The sequence below is a fragment of the Tachyglossus aculeatus genome, chromosome 13 (genome assembly GCF_015852505.1).
Source record: "Tachyglossus aculeatus isolate mTacAcu1 chromosome 13, mTacAcu1.pri, whole genome shotgun sequence".
In the NCBI taxonomy this organism is placed as follows: Eukaryota; Metazoa; Chordata; class Mammalia; order Monotremata; family Tachyglossidae; genus Tachyglossus; species Tachyglossus aculeatus.
In genome coordinates this window covers 13010890-13031358 of record NC_052078.1, presented here as the reverse complement: position 1 = coordinate 13031358, position 20469 = coordinate 13010890, and the positions used below count along the sequence as shown (strand labels likewise).

Genomic DNA, 20469 nt, shown 5'->3' with positions numbered 1-20469 from the left:
GAGGGCTGGTCATGAGCAAGGGTGCAGCCCAATGAAAAAGTTCTAGTAATTTCTTTAAAGACGACTTTGGAAGGACAAGAGATTTAGTTCACAATTCTGCTTCTAATTTTAATATCTTTATTTGCAGCTGAATGGAGTTTCTATTGGGAACATGCTTCTCCCTTGATACTGTTTTCTTCCTGTGAAATCTGACTCTCTCTCTCCCCAAACAATGATCCCAAGAAATTCAGGGACCATTAAAACATACAATGTTTAACTATAAAGTTTTGCAATGACTCGATACCGTAATTACTCTGCAGCTGTACTAAACATGACTGATCATGTCTGTGTGTATCGGTTATGGGTCAGCAACAGAATACAGTAATTAGAAACACTTAATCCCTTGGTGCACAGGGTCATAGGCAAGCTATTGAAGGCTATTTATATAGCTTTAGGAATTCTCAGCTCTCAACATTAGCAAGGTTGATGCGAATGGTAGTTAGAAAAAAAACTCCCCCATCAGAACAAAAGTACATGCTGTACTCTACAGCAGTTCTGCACGTTCTCCAAAAAAAGGAAGACAAAAATCCCTCGTAGTATTGGAAAATCTCACATACATAAGGCTTTCATTACATAAAAAAAAAAGAAACCTCCAGCCTGTAGTTAATACTTCAAAGCTCTACTCTTCAGTTTCACATACCCCAAATCTGAGAGTGGAAAATACACAAAAACATTCATCGGAGGAGAGTTCACACGTTGTAGACTGTGAACAGAACTCTCCAAAGACTGCTAGAGAACGGCATTTTCCCCTTTTCATAAAGATTCCATAGCTTTTGTGCAGACAGAAAAAAAGTGGACGTTGAAATATAGCAATAATCCTCTTCTGGGCCCCGGGCCAATGTTAACTTGCATTTTTTGTTTAAGTCATTCTCCTTCCTTGACCCTGAGGGCACATTTATTTGAAGGGAATAATGTCAAATTTCCAACCACCCCAAATGCTACCTGCTTGCAAATTCCTCCTGGTTGGGGAAAAAAGTCTCTTCAGATTCAGATTCTGAGTTTTTTTCATTACTCCCTCGAAGAGAAAATCATAGAAAAGTAAGCAATACAAAACCAAGAAACAAAACAACAAGCAGCAGCAATCCAGTTTAATGTACTGGTTCATCATTTTATCTAACATTTATTAAACTGTCCCAGACACTGGGCAGAACATTTTTCTTGCCTCAGAGAATGAGGAAGAGAGAACCAGTGCTCAATATATGATTTTATGTGTTTGACTTGGCACATAGCATCATTCAGGACCATTCCACTCCTTTCAGAACATAAAACAGCTTGTACTGAGTAGGTTAACCATTACCATCGCTCTTGAACAGTTGTGGCCTAGACCTGCTTGGACTAGATGACCTCACAGTGTCTTTTCCTTTTTTCTCCCCAGTGAGCCTATGAATTGAGGATAAATATTAGGGAACAAGGAAAGAGTGCTGGACAGGACATTGACATGATTGGGTCAGCAGCAATGGGGAATCAAGGCATCAACTGTATTTACTGAGCACTTACTGTGTGCAGAGTACTGTACTAAGCACTTGGGAGACTGAGTTGATAGATAAGTTCTCTGCCCACAGTGAGCTTTCAGTCTAGAGGGAAGAAAAAGGAAAGATGACCCAGAGTGGATAGGCATTACCTTAGTGAAGGTTCTAGGTCTCACAGACGAGAAGCACCCGTGGGTCCCTCTGACAAGAAAGACACGTAGTACCAGCGACAGGAAGTGATAGGCCTCATTATTACAACTCAGTGGATTTCAGGTATAATAATGATGACATTTATTAAGCGCTTACTACGTGCAAAGCACTGTTCTAAGGTACGGAAGAGTATGGCTCAGTGTAGGGGAGTGCATAAACTGCACCTCTGTTGTAGCCGATTCCCAAATTTTAGGCTTTTAGTCTCCTACGTTCCCCGAGAATGACAAAATTTGTCATAATATGACTCCTGCAAATTCAATGGAAAATGTTTTCTATGTGCCCTCTAAAGTATCTGATAATAGAAACTAATAATGTCATAAGACAGGTTGAGTAAGACGAAAGTTGGGAGTTTTCTTTCTCTTACGGAAGACGAAAGATGGTCTCCATTAAATGATTTTGATGGTTTATACAGGAGCACAAATAGTTGGAAGGGCAAAATCAGGCCTTCATATTATGGATTTAAAAGTCCTGATTATTTGAGGATTCTAGGCATTTAGCATCTGTTTAGTTTTATACTGGACTGTCATTGGTCCAATATGGGTATTGTACTCATCAAAGCACTCAGGACAGAATTCAGCACACAACACTAAATTTACAGTATGACATTGGATAAAGGAGCGGTCATCTTTATTTCCAGTACTTTTAAGTACCTATCCTCTCTCCATCTTTAGGTTCAGACCTGTAAGCTATTTATGTTCTTTGCCAAAGCTCATTTCTGTAAAACTGTCACAGCCTATGGACACAGCGACTTAGGTTCTACATACAGGGGTGTGGAAAGATCCCTGTGAATTCCTATTCAATAGTAGAAAGACATCATTATTATCCAAAACTATCCATTATTATCCACGACCATACTGGCTGGGGAAAAAAACTTGAAACTTGGGAAAAGTGGTTAGCCTCTCTCCTCATCCCTACTTGATGTAATTATAGTGCTTTTTTTCATTTTTTTAATGCTATTTGTTAAAGAGCTTACTATATTCCAGACTCTGTACTAAGTGCTGGGGTAGACATAAGCTGATCACGTTGAACACATTCCATGTCCCACATGGGGATCTCGGTTTCAATCCACATTTTACAGATGTCACAAATGAGGCGCAGAGAAGTTAAGTAACTTGTCTAAGGTCACATAGCAGACAAGCGGTGGAGCTGGGATTAGAACCCAGATCCTTCTACCAGACCTGTGGTCTATTCATTAGGCCATGCTGCTTCTCTATATAACATTTATTATTTTCATCACCCTATTCATCTGAAGATTATGGCTCCTATGAAGTTAACCAGGCTTATGGATTGCACAATTTTTTCCTAGCAAAAATGTAAACAAAACAAAATTCAGATCCAAAGTGTGCTCAAGTATGAATGTCAAATATTGGAGGAAGAAAGATTGTTATTTTAGGCCATGTAACCGACAAAAGTTCATAAAGGAGATGGTAATTCACCCACTACCTGTCAATATTCCCTCCACCTCCCCACGTAAGAAAGATACAGGAATAACTTGCTTAAAAATACTACGCCAAACCACTAGAGTTAAACAGTTTGATCTTCCAGTTAGCTTTGGATTGTAATCCATTCAAATGGATTATCCAAAGAGGACACACATTTCCATCGAGAGCAAAAGGGTCACATTTGCCTCTACGGGAAGGATGTTGGCTTGATTTCAACTGACGCACAGGTTTTGCCAATAAAAAGTTCAGCTTTCCATTCAGCCAAGGAAGGTTACGCTAGTGACAGACACACTGCTTCTATAGCAGAAGCAGCAGCAAATCTAACTCCTGTTGGGCCACTTTCCCGCACTCATCTATGTTGGGACTCCCCAAGGCTCTGCCCTAGGCTGGGGAGAAGGTGAGCTTTAGCCGGGGAGCTGGATCAGCCCACTGGCTACCGCGGGGGAAGCCTTGTTGCTTTGGGGAGAGCAGAACCATGGCATAAGATTTGATCAGATGGATTTATTGAGCACTTACTGTGTGCCGAGCACTGTACTAAGCACTTGGGAGAGTAAAAGAGCATTGGTAGAAACATCAGAGAAGCAGCATGGCTCAGTGGAAAGAGCCCGGTCTATGGAGTCAGAGGTCATGCGTTCAAACCCTGGCTCCGCCACTTGTCAGCTGTGTGACTCTGGGCAAGTCGCTTAACTTCTCTGGGCCTCAGTTACCTCATCTGTAAAATGGAATTAAGACTGTGAGCTCCCCATGGGACAACCTGATCACCTTGCAACCTCCCCAAGCTTAGGACAGTGCTTTGCACATAGTAAGCGCTTAATAAATGTCATTATTATTATTATTGGTAGACAGATATGCACATAAGTGCTGAGGGGCTGAGGGAGGGGTGAATAAAGGGTGCAAATCCAAATGCAAGGACAACACCAAAGGGAGTTTGAGAAGAGAAAATGAGGGCTGAGTCAGAGAAGGCTTCTCGGAGGAGATGTGCTTAATAAGGCTTTGAAGGTGGGGAGAGAGATCATCAGATATGCAGAGGGAGGGCATACCAAGCCAGAGTCAGGACATGGGCAGGAGTTTGGGGGTGAAATGGACGAGATGAAGGTCCAGTGAGTACGTTGGCATTAGAGGAGTGAAGTGGTATTTTTTTTTGGTTAATGATGTGCATCTAGCTTTACTTCTATTTATTCTGATGACTTGACACCTGTCCACATGTTTTGTTTTGTTGTCTAAGTCTCCCCCTTCCAGACTGTGAGCCCGTTGTTGGGTAGGGGCCATCTCTAAATGGTGCCAACTTGTACTTCCCAAGCGCTTAGTACAGTGCTCTGCACACAGTACACACTCAATAAATATGACTGAATGAAAATGAATGAAAGTGTGCAGGCTGGGCTGTAGTAGGAAATCAGGTACATAAGGTAGGAGGAGGCAAGGTGACTGAGTGCTTTAAAGCTGATGGTCAGGAATTTCTGTTTGACGCGGAGGCAGATGGGCAACCACTGAAGGCTCTTGAGAAGAGGGGAAACATGAACGAAACAGCTTTGTAGAAAAATGATCCACGGACTGGAGTGAGGAGAGACAGGAGGCAGGGAGGTTAACAAGGAAGCTGATGCAGTAATCAAGGCGGGATAGGATAAATGCTGGGAATAACATGGTAGCAGTTTGGATGGAGATGAAAGGGAAAATTTTAGCGATGTCGTGAAGGGTGAACTGACAGGATTTGGTGACAGATTGAACAAGTGGGTTGACTGAGTGAGATAAATCTAGGATAACATCAAGGTTTCGGGCTTGTGAGACAGAATAGATGGTGATGCTATTAACAGTGACAGGAAAGTCAATGAGAGGATAGGGTTTGCGTGGGAAGATGAGGAGTCCAAGTAGAGATGTCCTGAAGGCAGGAGGAAATGCTAGGCTGTAGAGAAGAAGAGAGATCAGGGATGGGTAAGAGGATTTGGGAATCATCCACCTTGAGATAGTATTTGAAGCCATGGGAGCGAATGAGTCCTCCAAGGGAGTGGGTGTAGACGGAGAATAGAAGGGGACCCAGAACTGAACTTTGAGGGACTCCCACAGTAGAGGGTAGGAGGCAGAAGTGGAGCCCTCAAAAGAGACGAATGAGCAGCCGGAGAGAGAGGAGGAGAACCAGAAGAGAATGGTTTCAGTGGAGACAAGGTTGGATAATGTTTTCCAGGAGAAGGGGATGATCAGTGTCGTAGGCAGCTGAGCGGTTGAGCAGTATAGAATGGAGTAGAGGCCACTGGATTTAGTGGGAGGGAGATCATTGGTGACCTAGGAGAGAGCAGTTTCTATGGAGTGAAGGCGGTGATAGCCAGATTGGAGGGAGTTAAGGAGAGAACTGGAGGATAGGAAGTGGAGACAGTGGGTGTTTGGAGAGGAATGGGAGAAAGGAGATGGGGCCATAAGTAGAGGAATGGAGGCACTTACTGTATGTCAGTCAATGTTCCAAGCAGGAGGGAAAACATTAATGGGATGATGGATTTGCCCAATAACCCCTCAATGCCACAGTTCCCATGCTGTAGGCTAAAGAGAAGCAGCGAGGCCTAGTGGAAAGAGCAAGGGCCTGGGAATCAGAGGACCTGGGTTCTAGTCCTGGCTCTGCTACTTGTCTGCTGTGTGACCTTGGGCAAGTCACTTAGCTTCTCGGTGCCTCAGTTATCTTATCTGTAAAATGGGGATTAAGACGGGGAGCCCCAGGGACTGTGCCCAACCTGATTATCTTTTATATACCCCAGCTCTTAGTGCAATGCCAGGCACAAAGTAAATGCTTAAATATCACAATTATTAATATCATTATTTTTAATTACTATTGACAGAGTAAGGTGAGATTTGTAACAGGTTTTAGGCAATGGAAAGGATGTAGAACGGGCCAACAAATCAAAGGCAAGAAGGCAATGGACGTCCCTTGACAGAAAACACACTAACCACAGGCTTGAAAGGCGCTGGGCTAATCAGTGAAGAATATCTTTGACCTAACACAGAATTGCAGCTGGCTAATTCAAGAAGAACCACAGAAAGAGGAGTACAACTCAGAAATAGGTGACAAGCAATGATAATGACCAAAAACAACTCTCAAAACTCAAAGCTCCCTCCATATTATGTACATAAGCTTTACATTTGGATAATGAATGTAGCTGCATCCAGGGGCTGCCTAATGCACTGTGGGGCTGAAAGCCAAAACATTTCAGAAAGGCTACATTTCCTGACTGTGAGAGCAGAGCAAATAGGAAATAGAATTTCCCTAAAGGTGACTTTAATTTTTGTCAAAATATGGGACATCAGAACGGCATTCTCAGCTTCCAGGCCTTTATTTCCCCTCTTAGCCACCTTGTAAAGGGTGGGATTCAATTCCAAAGGGAGAAAAGTACAGATTCAATGTCCTCCCTTTCTCCTGAGCTTTCAGGGACATCCTTACTCAAAGTACCAGAATGCTCCGAAACCTGAACTGGGAGTCTATTATGGACATTCTGCCTCATCCACAGAAGCATCTTGGAAAGGAAGCATGAGGAGCTGCTTAGTACACTGACCAGTTTAGTTGGGTCTATCCTGCATCTAGAATGTTTCTAAATTTATCCAGGGGAGCCTATGAAAATCCTCTACTAATGGTCAGCCTCGCCTTCTCAATCCAGTCTGATCCACTGCCAGACCCTTGGCCCATATTTGAGATAGCAAGCATGGCTCCTTGCTCTTCAAGGTTTGATGCTGAATTCATGAGTTAGGGGGCAGAAAGCGGAACACTGGAAACATAGGCTCCTAAAGATGTTTAACATAACCTAAAGCTTTAAGGCCAGTTACTTTCAATGTCCCTATCCTAATGGCAGAGTGCTCTCACCTATAAAGCATGGGCTTGGTTGGATTTTAGTCCCAGCTTCATTATTTCCATCCTGCGTGACCATTTCTTTTTAAGTGGTGCTTGTTAAGCACTTATTATGGGCCAGGCCCTGTACTAAGTGCTGAGGTAGATACAAATTAATCAGGGCCGGGATTAGAACCCATGTTCTCCGACTCCCAAGTCTTTCCTCTAGGTCGTGCTGCTTCTCCTGTAAAAAAAAACACTTATCCTCTCTGTGCCTCTATTTCTTCAACTGTCAAATGGGCAAAATACCAACTGCCTTTCCTTGCATCAATGGAATGTCGGGAGGATAAATTGAAATCACTGATGCTTTGGAAAAATAAAAGCATAAAACAAATCTGGCTTAAAGTCAGTTATTTATTATTAATAATAATGATGAAAACCTGCCTTTCAGCTTAGGAGCAACATTGTGGTTTTCTTCCAAGTGAAGCTTCCCATCTCAGATTGCTAAGCACCAATTCAGCCTGTCTGGCTGTCACCGTCATTTCCTAGCTAACGCTGATAATGTTCCTATCACTGCAATGTACTTAGAGGAAACTGCTTTTACAATGCATCAAATGCTTCAGCCCCTCATTAGTGTTTAGTGCAATAGCCATTTATTGTTATGCCTATTCCGATGTCATGAATATTACCCCTTGATGTTAGCAAAGTGTTTTACGCTCCTTAGAAAAATGACACTATGTAGTGCAAATCCAAATTATTAGTGGTGGTGGCAACAGCATTAGTATTTTTTACAGGGTTTGCAAAATTGTCTCATTACAAGGCAGTTTATTATAAGTTTACTCTCTTGGAAGGCTCTTTCCCATTGTCTTTCAATATTTCTACATTCCCTTAAAACCTCATATTAGTTCCCCTCAGAAGTGAAAAATGAGCCTCTTTAAAAGGCAGTCTTGGAGAAACTGAAGATAGACATTTGTTTGCCAAATTCCTTTTGTTGTTAGATAATACCTATTATTGTTAGTAATAATAATAATAACAATGGTAGTAATAATAATAGCGGTATGAGTTAAGGGCTTACTAGGTGCCGATAATCCGGTCCCACTTGGGGCTTACAGTCGAAATAGGAGGGAGAATAGGTACTGAATCCTCATTTTGTGGTTGAGGGAACTGAGGCACAGAGAAGTTAAGGACTTGCCCAAGGTGACATACCAGCTACGTGGCAGAACCAGAATTAGGACTGGTCTTCAGACTCCCAGCCTGTGCTCTTTCCGCTAGGCCACGATGCTTCCCTAATGCTTGTCTAGAAGCTTTTCAGAGGGAACGCCCACCCAACGAGTGGTGAGTTCTTACCAGCGCTCAATATTTATCCTGATTGCCTGCTGTGGGATTCCCAGAAATTCAGACCTATCCTCTCTGGAGTTGTGTAGGAGAGAAAACTGCTTGCCACCTCCTGTCCCAAGTATGGGCAGGAAGCGGGATTAGGGATGCTTTGTTTGGAGATTCACTGAGCTAACTGTGGGGACCTCCACCCTCACCGGTTCGCAGGATTGGCTTGAGACATTTAACGGCCCTGATGCAGGAAAAATATCCTACCCCACTCATCCCTTTCTGTGTGACACCATCATACTGCACGGGGTGTGCTTACATTGCTCGACATGATATAACTTGGGTTCTAATCCTGGCTCCTCCTACTTGCCTGCCAAAAATGGGGATCAAATACCTGTTCCAACCTCCCCTCCCCACCACTAACCTTGGTCTCATCTGGGACAGGGTCTATATCTAATCTAATTATCCTGTATCTCCTCCAGCCCAAAGTAATGCAGAGGGCACAGAGCGAATGATTAACAAATACCATTTTTGTTATTCTTATGAGGCAGAGTTTTGTCACTATATAAGACCAATCACGCATCTGCCCCTGAAATATCATATTTAGTGCTGGTCACCGCAACGTATGAAAGACACAACTGTCCAGGAGAAGATATATACATAAAAGCAACTGAGATTATCAGGCAGACGGAGCAGCTTCCCTAAGGAAACAGATTGAAAATAGTTTGGAAGCTCTAAGGCTGAGAGGGGACATGCTTGAAATTTACATAATCTTGAAGGGTGTGAATAGGGTGAACACACAATTTTCTAGAAATATTTTCTGTCAATATTTGCCAAAAGCTTAAAACGTAGGTCCAAGTAACCGTGTGAATAGTTTTAATTTGAAATAATATCTGGAAGACTGGTTAGCTTTCATTGATTTTCCAATTTCTGAATCGTGTTGATGTACAGTCACTTTGCACTTCTTTTCCAAGCTGGCCGGAACAATATTAGTCTATCAAGAAGGCAGATTTAACTGGAAGCCTCAGAGCATTAAACATAACACCACAGTTATTACATAATTATCCCAGAAACACTGAGCTGACGGGTGTATTAGTGCAGATTGTCGACACATGAGCAGTGGTGAAAGAGGTTAGAAGGACATGTACAAATTCTATCGGTTTAGGATAACAGGAATTAAGAATGTGCCTGGAGAATATTCTCTGGAGGGAAATGTTGATATTTAACATGGAAAATACTTATTATAATGAGATCATTCTCTCAGAGTCCAAGTGGATCTCCTGGAAGCTTAACACCATTAGAAATGGCATTAATTCTTACAGGCCCATAGGAGTGTTATTGAGACGTAATGCGGCTTTAAGAAACACCTAACTTCAGGGCATCACCAAGGGCTTGAAAAATCTGGCTCTATCGATCACTAGGATGAAGCACAAAGCTTTATATTATTATTATTATTATTATTTCATGATGCTTTGATTTAATTTTACATCTAAGCTTTCCTCCAATCTCCCTCCATCCTCCCTGTGAATTTATGTACTACATCATTGCATTCAAATAGGATCCTATTATGATTTAGGAACCTTAAAATTCTGAATTCTGTTTTCAAGGACTTCTCTGCTGTTTCAGGGGTACTGCCTATACCACATCCTTTTGATGTTGAAATTATATGAGTGGGTGGAAAGGATTTATCCAGGCAGGCAAGATGACTGGGATTTTCATAACATTATTTTGTCTGTTCCATTTTAGCTCACTGCACTAGATCAGTCCTTCCATTCCAACTTCATTATACCAGAACACAGGAGACTAGTGAAGGCAAATTAGGGAAGAGAGTTAATTCACATGGTTTTCTGCAACCTTTCTGGGATCTTAAACTACCAGTTTTATCATTATATAAAAACAAGAATTACACGTCAGCTATTGAAGGTTACTGCCCAGCCTCCTTTAAAAGCACAAAACTGAAGACTCGCCAGCTCTAAACTATCTTAATCCCAACCGTGCCACAGCCTACATTTACAGATGCTGCACGTAAAAGAGGGAAATTCTGGAGTCAACTGTGTATATCAGGTTGGGTTCATCAATTAAAACTTTTTAAAAATTTGAGCTGGGATGAACAAAGTTGTGCACATCACAATTTCATCACTTCTAGGTAGGAAAGTATAGGAATTGTACACACTATAATACTACTTTCGTAATCCGAGAACACTTTCGAGGTGAAGTGTTACTTCAAGGCATTCTTTCCATCATGAACTGGTTGAGAGGAGTGAACATAATTAATCTAGGTGGTGATAAACATTTTAAATATCAATCTCGCCTTTGAAAATGGGATTTTAAGATGAGGTACATGGGTAAGGGATAGGATTTTATGATACAGTTTGGGGGAGTTCAAATTTACAAAGTGACTCAGAGAGATAGAGAGATGATAAATGTGCTCAGAATTCGATATAACTGTGGAGGAGACTGTAGACTAAAGAGATATGTTTTTTAAATAACTCAAATTCTTTCATTTTAGTTTGCCAGGAGAAATTTAACATTTTGCTCCATTTAAAAATAAGGTTCTGAATTAAAATGAATTAATTTTCTTTCTGAAAGGTCTACTCTATCTTTGACATAACTGCCTCCTTTGAAAGCATAACGACTCTCCTACTTCACCATCAGAAAGTTTCTTAAGATACGCTTCAAATTTTCTAGGGCCAAATGCTAGTAGCACCACTGAATTGAAATAAGTGAGGTGTAGCCCTGTGCTTTCCATTTATATTATCCAATAAGTAGATATACCCAGTGCATAAATAAGTTCAGAACAAGGTCTTCAGTTTGAATTGGAGCCAGAGATGTAATTCCAAGGGATTTTCAAATGGCTAATTTTACACATAAAAATACGGGAGAATGTTTTAACCTAAATCCTGCTCACATTAAAAGGGCCTCCAAAATAAAAAAAAAATAGTCAAATAAGAAAGTTTTCTGTTCAGACATGCTTTAACCAGAAAAACTGGATTTTTTTTTCTTTTTTTTCCTAAGAGCAAACCACAGTTCCACGGGCAGTGCTGCAAAGAAAACATGTAGGTTCTGGGGCTTTTTCTATGCCTAGGTGGAATAATGTTGAGAGGGATCAGGATTCACTCTCGAAGAGCCACAGAGGCCAACGTTCACTTCACACAATCTACAATCATGGTCGGACTAGGAGGGATTAATATAAAAAAAAAATCCTGGACTATGTTAAGTGCTTACCATGTGCCAAGCAGCGTACTAAAACCTAAGGTACGAAACAAGACAATCACATCAGACCTAGTCCCTCTGTTACGTTCAGCTCACAGTCAAGTTGGTGGGAGAAGAGGTATTGAATCCCCATTTACAGATGAGGCAACTGAGGCACAGAAAAGTTGACTTGCTCAATGTCACACAGCAGACAAGTAGCAGAGCCAGGATCAGAACCCAGGTTCCCCGACTTGAGGTCTGTGCTCTTCCCTCTAGACTTCTCCATTCCCTCTCTCCCTCCCCTTCCACTTCCTCAGGCTGTAACTGCTGGTAGAGTCCTGCTTCTGGTTCCTTGTTTTTTCATACTCTGGTGAAATTCTTCAAGTCTAGTGCACCCAGGTGAATGATGTTTGTGTATTGCACCAATTTCTCTCTCCATAAGTCTTCCAAGTGTTCATTTCAAATTGAATATTGGTTTCTCTTTACTGGCGAGACGGCCTATTTTTAGATTTTTTGGATTGGTCTTCGCAATTTGGCCTCTAGAGCCTATGGAATGCGTGCTGCTAGAAATAGCCCCTTTCTCAGAAAATGAAGCTTGAATAGAAGGATTTTTGCCATACTGAATGTTACCCCAAGCTCTGAACTCAAGTTGGATTCCCTCTACGTTGGACAGGGGCTCGCTAAGTCAACTCTACTTGGGGAAGATAATGGTTTTCCTTGGAGATACACCACCCTCAGGAGGAAACTCCTTCTCATGGAATCTGCCAACCTGAACAGACTTTATTTTTTAAAGGAGAGGTGAAAATTTCCTTCGAAAAATGTTCAGGCACTGAAAACATAAAGTAAGCCTGAAGAACAATCCAGGTATGGATGAATGCGAACTACAAGTTGCTTACAATGGACTTTCGCTTTTTTTTTTTAAGGTTCACAGATTTAATAAGAAAGATTCAAATTGGAGGATCTCTGCCAAGTCTCTGAACTTTAAACACTCTGGAGAACTCTGAGGAGGAGTTTCGGGAAGCATCTGTGTAACGTGTGTGTAGAGCTGGGAAACACATCCAGACCACCTGCACGTTGTACAATAACTTGAAGACTTCATTGGAGTTTTCTGCCAATTTGCCATATTGGAAGGGAACATCAAGAGGCGTAGCAGATGTGCTGGTCCTTTTAGAGTTTAGAAATGAATCCCTCCAGAGGAGGCCCCGACTTCCCAGGAAAAGGAGTAAGATCGGCTTGTTCCGACGCGGAGTTCCTTGTAAAATAGATTTTTCAACTGGGATCAGGATTTCCAAAAGAGCTAAGCTGCCTACTGGGGTCAATTCTCTGAGAGCAATTCCAGACGTCAATCAGCTTTCTTCACGCCACTCAGACAGAACCATCGTCATCGTCATCATCATCATCATAATCAGCATTAACTAATAGTAGGCACCCATATAGGTGTGTGGCAGTTTGTCAGAAACCGAACCAAAAAAAACCCCAAATTATCCTACACTGGTGGCACATTCATATGGCATTCATATGAAAGGACATATGGACCCAGAAAACAAACTGCCAAAACCCAGAGATGCAAAACTACCAGCAGAACCTGAGACAATTAACATTTACTTTAGTAAATGTGGTTTAGAGTGCTTAGTATTTTGAAGGTTACAGACACAGGAAAGAATTCCTTACATTCAATCTAAATTTCATTTTGTAGTATGCCAATTTTCTTATCCACCGACCGCAGACAGTCACACAGATAGTCCTAATAAATGTGAGAGTGGTTCCATATTCCTATTAAAAATCATAATTCCACAGGCTAGGTGGGGTGAAACTTTCCTGATAATCTCGGCATTATTGACAAGACAATTTAAGAAGCAGTGTGGCCTAGAGGCGATAGAACACAGGCCTGGTTGTCAAAGGATCTAAGTCCCATTAATGTCTGTTCATATCAATATCTATTTCCCACCAGACTGTAAGGTCGTTACGGGCAGGGAACATGTCTGCTAATTCTGTTCTATTGTACTCTCCCAAATGCTCAGTATAATGCTCTGCACACAGTAAGTGCTTAAATAAATGATTGATTGCTTAACTCTGGCTCCTCCACTTGTCTGCTGTGTGTGACCTTGGGCAAGTCACTTCACTTCTCTGTGCCTCACTTATCTGTGAAATGGGAATTAAGACTGTCAGCCCCATGCGGGATACGGACTATGTCCAACTTGATTAGCATGTATCCACCCCAGTTCTTAGTATAGTGCCTGGTACATAATAAGCACTTAATAAATATCATTAAAAAAATGACTTATGACCAAATGTCCTACTGGAAGCCTCCACCTTGTTGCTCCCCTGGAATCATTCCCGGCCCGCATTTCCATACAGATGGCAACTCAGGAAACAACCAGGGCAAGGTGAACCAACTGAAAACCTCTAAGTGCTCATCTCTCCTCCCCAGATTACTGTCACGGCTGGGTGACCACCCCGACAAGTCTGGAACTAATGATGAGACATGATGGTATTACATGACACACTCATGACACCATTGGAGTTGCCCCTCCAGCTTAACCGATCGGTAGCTAGCAAGGAAGGTCACCCATCCCCTCGCCGTCTCCCCTATACCACTCTCCCACATCAACTGGTATTGACAGCTCTGTGTATATCCCAGGTTTTGATGCCAAAACCAATCATTTATTGCTATTAGTTATTGCTAGTGGGACTCAGGCCGTTCAGCCCCAGGTCGATGCCTTTTGGGGCTGCAGACGACGCCTCATCAGCCAGGTCCACTCTCACAGCCAAAGGCTATCGGGTCAAGGAAATCAATCAATCAATCGGAAAGGGGAAGAGAGGGCGGGTGAAGGGTGATCCTCTGCCCCTGCTTCTCTCCCCACAGGTCCGGGGGGTTCATTCCCCTTCCCGATTTACAGAAGCTGAACCACAGTCCTCTCGGCCCTGTTGGCCATGGCTGCGGTCTCCTGAATCTCCTGCAAAATATCCCAGGTAGCAGGCCAGAGTCGCAGGGATGGGGGCAGGTCTGGCTGCGGGAAGGAGAGTGATTGGGAAGAAATCGCATGCCATCTGCCTTCCGTGGAGGCAGCTTTTAGCAAGTACGGAGGATGGAGTAGCCATGGTTGCTTGCATTACTGAGGATGTGTTACAGGTAGTCGAGGGGCTCTCCCTTAGCCGAAGGTCCCTAGGTTTCAGGGCAGCCTCGTGACTCGGCAAGGATGCTCCATTATTCCAAACACTTGGAGGACAGCCATTTTAAGATCCACTGATTGTAATGTTAAAATTGTTAGTAGATTACCTCCCTTGCTTGTTTTTACATGCTTATATTCTCCCATGTAAGTTTAGGCCAACCACTGTGGATTTCCCCAAAATGCACTCTGATGTCATTACATGAAGCTATGTGGTGAGAAAAATGCAAGCAGTATCAGTTGCATTCAGGGAGGCCACCTCAGAGATGGGGTCACAAATGTTTCCCCGACTTAGGATGGTCATACGTCTGAAGTGGTCCTGCATACAGAGCCTCCAACAGCTGGATTGGTCCTTAATCACTTGTGGATTCTTCCCTCTGTTCCTGAGGAGACTTGGCCTTCTTTTGAGGCTTAAATAAATCACTTTGCCTCTCAATTCCCTTACTTCCTCACAGGCATGTCTTGCAGATGACTGAAAGTGTGAAACACTGGTAAAGGGCTTTCATTTCCTCAGAAGAAGTAGTATTCGGACCTTTAAAAATAGCCTTTTGCTGTTTTTGGCTCCTTTGCCCTGTTTCGGACTAGTGTCATTAGATGACCATTTGTGGAAGAGAATGATACTATGTTTCAGTCCTTGCAGGACAATGGAGAATTAATTATTTCAGAAAATGAGAAAATGATTTCAATGAAAAATTTAGAACTGCAAGGGAGCTGTGTAACAACGCTAGATTCTTAACAGAGCTATGGAATGCAGGAGACAAAACACAGACAGGATCCTGGGTGATTGTATTATGGGCCAGATCTCTCAAATGAGCTATTAAGCTAGTACTCAGAGGAAGGATTAAACAGGTAGTATGGAGAATAATGCTGTTGCTATTCCCCAATGATCTGAAACCGTTACACGTCCGTCTCAGGCTCAAGAAAAAGTCAACTTGTTCGGCCCTAAATGTCATAAATTTTAACCCCAATCTCTGACACAACTAGCTGGAACAGATTTCTCTTCTCAGTTACAGAGACTGAAGTGAAGTGATATATCAACTGGGCAACTCCCAAATTAAAATGGCAACGGAAGGAGAAAAGTCAAAGCACCATGATTAAAGTCATCTACTCTCTAATTCTGGCAAAGCCAAAAGTAAGATGAATTAGAATCTATTCAAATAATTTACCTTCATGAGACTCTAAAGGGAATTCAGAAAATAGAGTTTTGGATGAACATCAGAATCTCCAGATGGCTCGAATGTCCACATTCGGCAGAAAATGTGTCATAGGATCTGAACTAATTGGCAACTATGTGCACCATTTTGCCCTTGCTTCACTTTTGGGAAACTCACAACATTAAGAGTTTTCCTTCCTAAATGCCCATTTCCAGTCACAAGACTTGTAGGCGCCCTTGGATGAATGACCTGGCAAACTCCTTTTTGGTCAGGGAATGATAAGTATATATCTATAATTCTATTTATCTATTTTGATACTGTTGATGCCTGTCTACTTGTTTTGTTGTCTGTCTCCCCGTTCTAGACTGTGATCCCGTTGTTGGGTAAGGATTGTCTCTATCCGTAACCGAATTGTACTTCCCAAGCACTTAGTACAGGGCTCTGCACACAGGAAGCCCTCAATAAATACAACTGAATGAATCTACCAACTCATATTGTACTCTCTCAAGCGATTAGTACTGTGCTCTGCACACAGTAAGCGCTCAATACAACTGAATGAATCTACCAACTCATGTTGTACTCTCAAGCACTTAGTACTGTGCTCTGCACACAGTAAGCACTCAATAAATATGAATGATTGACAATGCCTTTGAAAATGCAACTGTAGAGACGCCTGGGACAATGCTCTAAGGCTTGTAACCCAAAAGTGACATGGCTTTTTTGGGTGTTTTTGTTTTTTAATGGCATTTACTAAGCCCTTACTACGTACCAACAGTGTACTAAGAGCTGGGGTGGATACAAGCAAATCGGGTTAGACTCAATCCCTGTTCCCCATGGGGCTCACACTCTTAATCCCCATTTTACAGAAGAGGTAACCAAGGCCCAGGAAAGTGAAGCGACTTGCCCAGTGTCCCACAGCAGATACGTGGAGGGGTTGGAATTGGAACCCAGGCCCTTCTGACTCCCAAACTCATTCTCTATCCATTAAACCGTGCTCCTTCTAAAAGCTCACTAAAAGTTTTTGGCAAACAGCTAAATGTGATGTTTAGAAGGATAATGCCATAGCAGTTTAATAAAGTCAATTAAATTGCATTACGCAAGACAAAGGTAGCAACTGTTTGTTGCTTAAGTCTTCTGTAAATAAATATGTTGTCTTCAGAAAGACGTTATAAATTTGGGTTAACTGATACTGTATTTCTGGTCTGGCATATACCAGATACATGATATGAAGCCTATTTCTTTCTGCAGACCTACTACCTATTATTTGAAAAGGGTCAGAGGGTGTTTCTATGGCAATTAGTATACAATGGTCATCTGTGACAGCCTGCAGTTTACTATTACCCTATGACATAAATCCATCAGAGAGTTAATGACATTGGGAGATGTTCTCCGTTAAGGGACATTTAATTGCTTATAGCTGAACAAAATTTGAACCAACCACGTCTGCAAGCTGTATTACACTTTCCCAACATCACAATCCTTTTACTCTAGATTTTGTTCTTTCCTTTTAATAGTGCTCATTATGGGTTCGAAGTCCACACCAAATAGAGTAAAAGAAAAGTATGCAAAAGAGGAGATAAAAATCCAGTCGATAAAATTCAGGGCCATGGGACTGGGCTTTTTTTCTTAAAGAGGCAGCATGGAACTTCTTTTTTTAAAGACTTTACTCCAAGACCTAAGAGGACATCATTTTCCCCACCAGAATTTTAATAGTGCTAGAAGACCTAACTAGACAAAGGCAAGTCATGAGCATTTTTATGTCTCAAAATGCAACTAAAATCAAAACTGTAGATGTCGAAGACTAAAAAAAGTGGTGTCGACTGGTTGTATTTCCTGCTCTATTAATGGGAACAGCTTTTGCTTCCTTTTCTTGCAGTAGATTAGGGCATTTTTTTCCTATAGTTCTTGAACTGGACTTGAAGCAATCATTTGTGAGAAAGAGCACAGAGAAACTAAACACTGAGACTTCGCAAATATGGCTCAAGACATAGAGTATTTGACTCTTCCAGGCCACTCTTACATTATAGAGACTAAACTCAGAAACCCTGACTGGCATTAAGTTGACATACAAATGGAAACCCAAGGAATGTGTAATTTCACGTCAATTATACAGATCACCCTTTGTGACTTCTATAGTCTTTTCTGGGGGGGCACTGAACTCCAGAAAGCTGTCTTAAAAAGACTGTAGATGTAAGACATATATTTCCATTTCCTGAACTGCCTGTCTCATATATTAAATTCCATCATATTTTTAAAATTCTCCTACTTTCATCTAAAAATATTTTTAATCCTAACTTCAAGGAAACATTCTTGTTGCTGAAAAATTAATCAGCAAAATCAGTGAGCTAAATTTAATGATGATTACTATTTTAATGGGTGAATATTTTTAGCTCTATCTGAAATGCAAAAAAGCCTCCTTGGCTTGTGTGACTTCGAATGAGTACAAAACTGTGTTAAGCAGTACCTAACAAGCACAGACAGCACATTATCTTAATTCAAATTAGAAGGTATTTATAGAATAGACCAACACATTTCAGTACAGGTAGTGCATAAAATATGAGGGATGAGACTGATTCCTTAAAAGGAGACAATGTAACCAGCAAAATAATAATATTATTCAGTTAACTGTCCTGCTGAGAAATAGAACCGTTTTCATCATAATCCCCTTCACCTATTTTCTGCGAAGAAAACAAAAATACTAACTGTCATTTTAAGGTAGGTAACTACTGAATTGTACCTGGTGGAGTATGTTTATGAATCGTGTTAATCAAGAAGTATGTGCTGTATGTCTAATGTTTAGTCACAGTGGAGAATGGAATTTTCCAAAGAACACCATGTTATGAATTGCTCTGACTCAGAGCATGTTTCAATAAATAAGCCCTCTGTATGAGAAGTATATTGTAATAGTTACCATGCCGAATGACTCTACCAGTGGTCTTTGACCCCAGTATCTGTTACGTGAACTCCATTTTATGTCATCTATTTTCACAGTCGAAGCGTTAGATGAAACCATAATATTTACTATTGCACATTTGTTCAGTGTCAGTGTAATATATTGCTAGGCAACATGCTGCAATGAAGCAAGGGGGTGGGGGAGGAAGAAGACAAAAAAAAAGTCGTTTCACATTTCATTCAAAATGCTAGCTAAAAGAACAAATGGGAAATGTGCTTTGTTTCCTGAATATCCTAGTGTGATGTCAACCCGAACTGGTAAAAATTAATTGGGCAACGGATTTTTTTTGTGTGTGTGCTGATTAATTTAATCACCTGCGACCAGTATTCTGCTGGTAGCCAGAGAAAAATAAGGAGTTATTTATTCACTAGATAAATTCCAATGGCAACAGAGTGATTTCCCCCTTCTCCAGTTTCCACCACCTCTAGCCCTTATCAAGAACCCAGATTTGGGCAGGAAAGGGCTCCTTGCTTTTTCCATAAAACAGGTGATGAATGCAACAATTAGGGCTTCTGAGTTCAACGGGCAACTGGCCTGAAACTAAAAATACCTCACTGTGGCACCTGCATCCGTCAAAGAATCAAGGTTTCATTGCTCTTGACCTAGGCTGTGCTCACAAGAGTGATCTAGGCCTGTCGTAAACCCACGTAATCCCACTGTTCTCTTCTGGGACAGACATTGGGTAAAATGAAATCTTGAAGAAGAGATGAGCAGTGTCCTACCTTTGGGAGTCAGCACGCCATTTTGCTTTACGAATTGCAGCAATTAGGCCGTTTGGCTGCGAAAAGACAAATGGGGAATGTGTCATTTATTATTTCCTGAGCAACAAATCACTGAGGTACAAACAGAGCAAAGCCAAATAAAAAAATCTGCTGTGTGTCAAGCATTCAAGGCTCTACAAAGTACCATCCCACTCAATTGTATGGTACACTGCCTCAGTGAGCTGCCCTACCAAAACAGTTATTTTGCTTTCATTTTTTTAGTTTCAGACTCTTCCATGCTTAGGTAAATCAGGAAGTGGACCACCATACATATACAACACATATTTACACAACATAACACATCATACAAAATTGATCCTTGATTAATAGACCATATTACATATGACTTTTCCAATCTGCCCCCGATAACTGAGGCGTCAATCAAAAGAAAAAGCTGTTCTCAAACAACCTTGATTTTAAGATACCGGGTAATAAGAGGGCCACATTCATCACAGTTTGTGTGCTTGTTCTGAGAAGCACACATCACTTAAAATTAATCAAACGAGTTATTCATTTCTATAATAATAATAATAATGGCATTTGTTAAGCACTTACTATGTGCAAAGCACAGTTCTAAGTGCTGGGGAGGATACAAGGTGATCAGGTTGCCCCACGTGGGGCTCCCAGTATTAATCCCCATTTTACAGATGAGGTAACTGAGGCACAGAGAAGTTAAGTGACTTGCCCAAAGTCACACAGCTGACAATTGGCGGAGCCGGGATTTGAACCCATGACCTCTGACTCCCAAGCCCGGGCTCTTGCCACTGAGCCACGCTGCTTCTCTATGTTATTGCGCTTCCTGAACAGGGTGACCAAAATTTTCTGAAGTACAAAATGCAACAGACAGCAGAGTTGTCAGCGTGTGTAAATTAGAGGGGGGGGGGTAGAAAAGGAAGAAGCCAGAGAAAGAGAGAGGTGGCAGTAGCAGAGAGGAAATAGAGGGAGATGGGAGGG

At 41.7% G+C, this 20469-nt stretch overlaps 1 long non-coding RNA gene across 1 annotated transcript in view; it reads right to left on the bottom strand.

Moving 5' to 3' along the window:
- LOC119936394 overlaps positions 1-20469 on the bottom strand; it is a 319208-nt gene that overhangs the window by 106431 nt on the left and 192308 nt on the right. The window contains exon 6 of the long non-coding RNA XR_005453727.1: positions 19477-19532. This is a non-coding gene — a long non-coding RNA (uncharacterized LOC119936394). The remainder of the gene's footprint in view (positions 1-19476; positions 19533-20469) is intronic.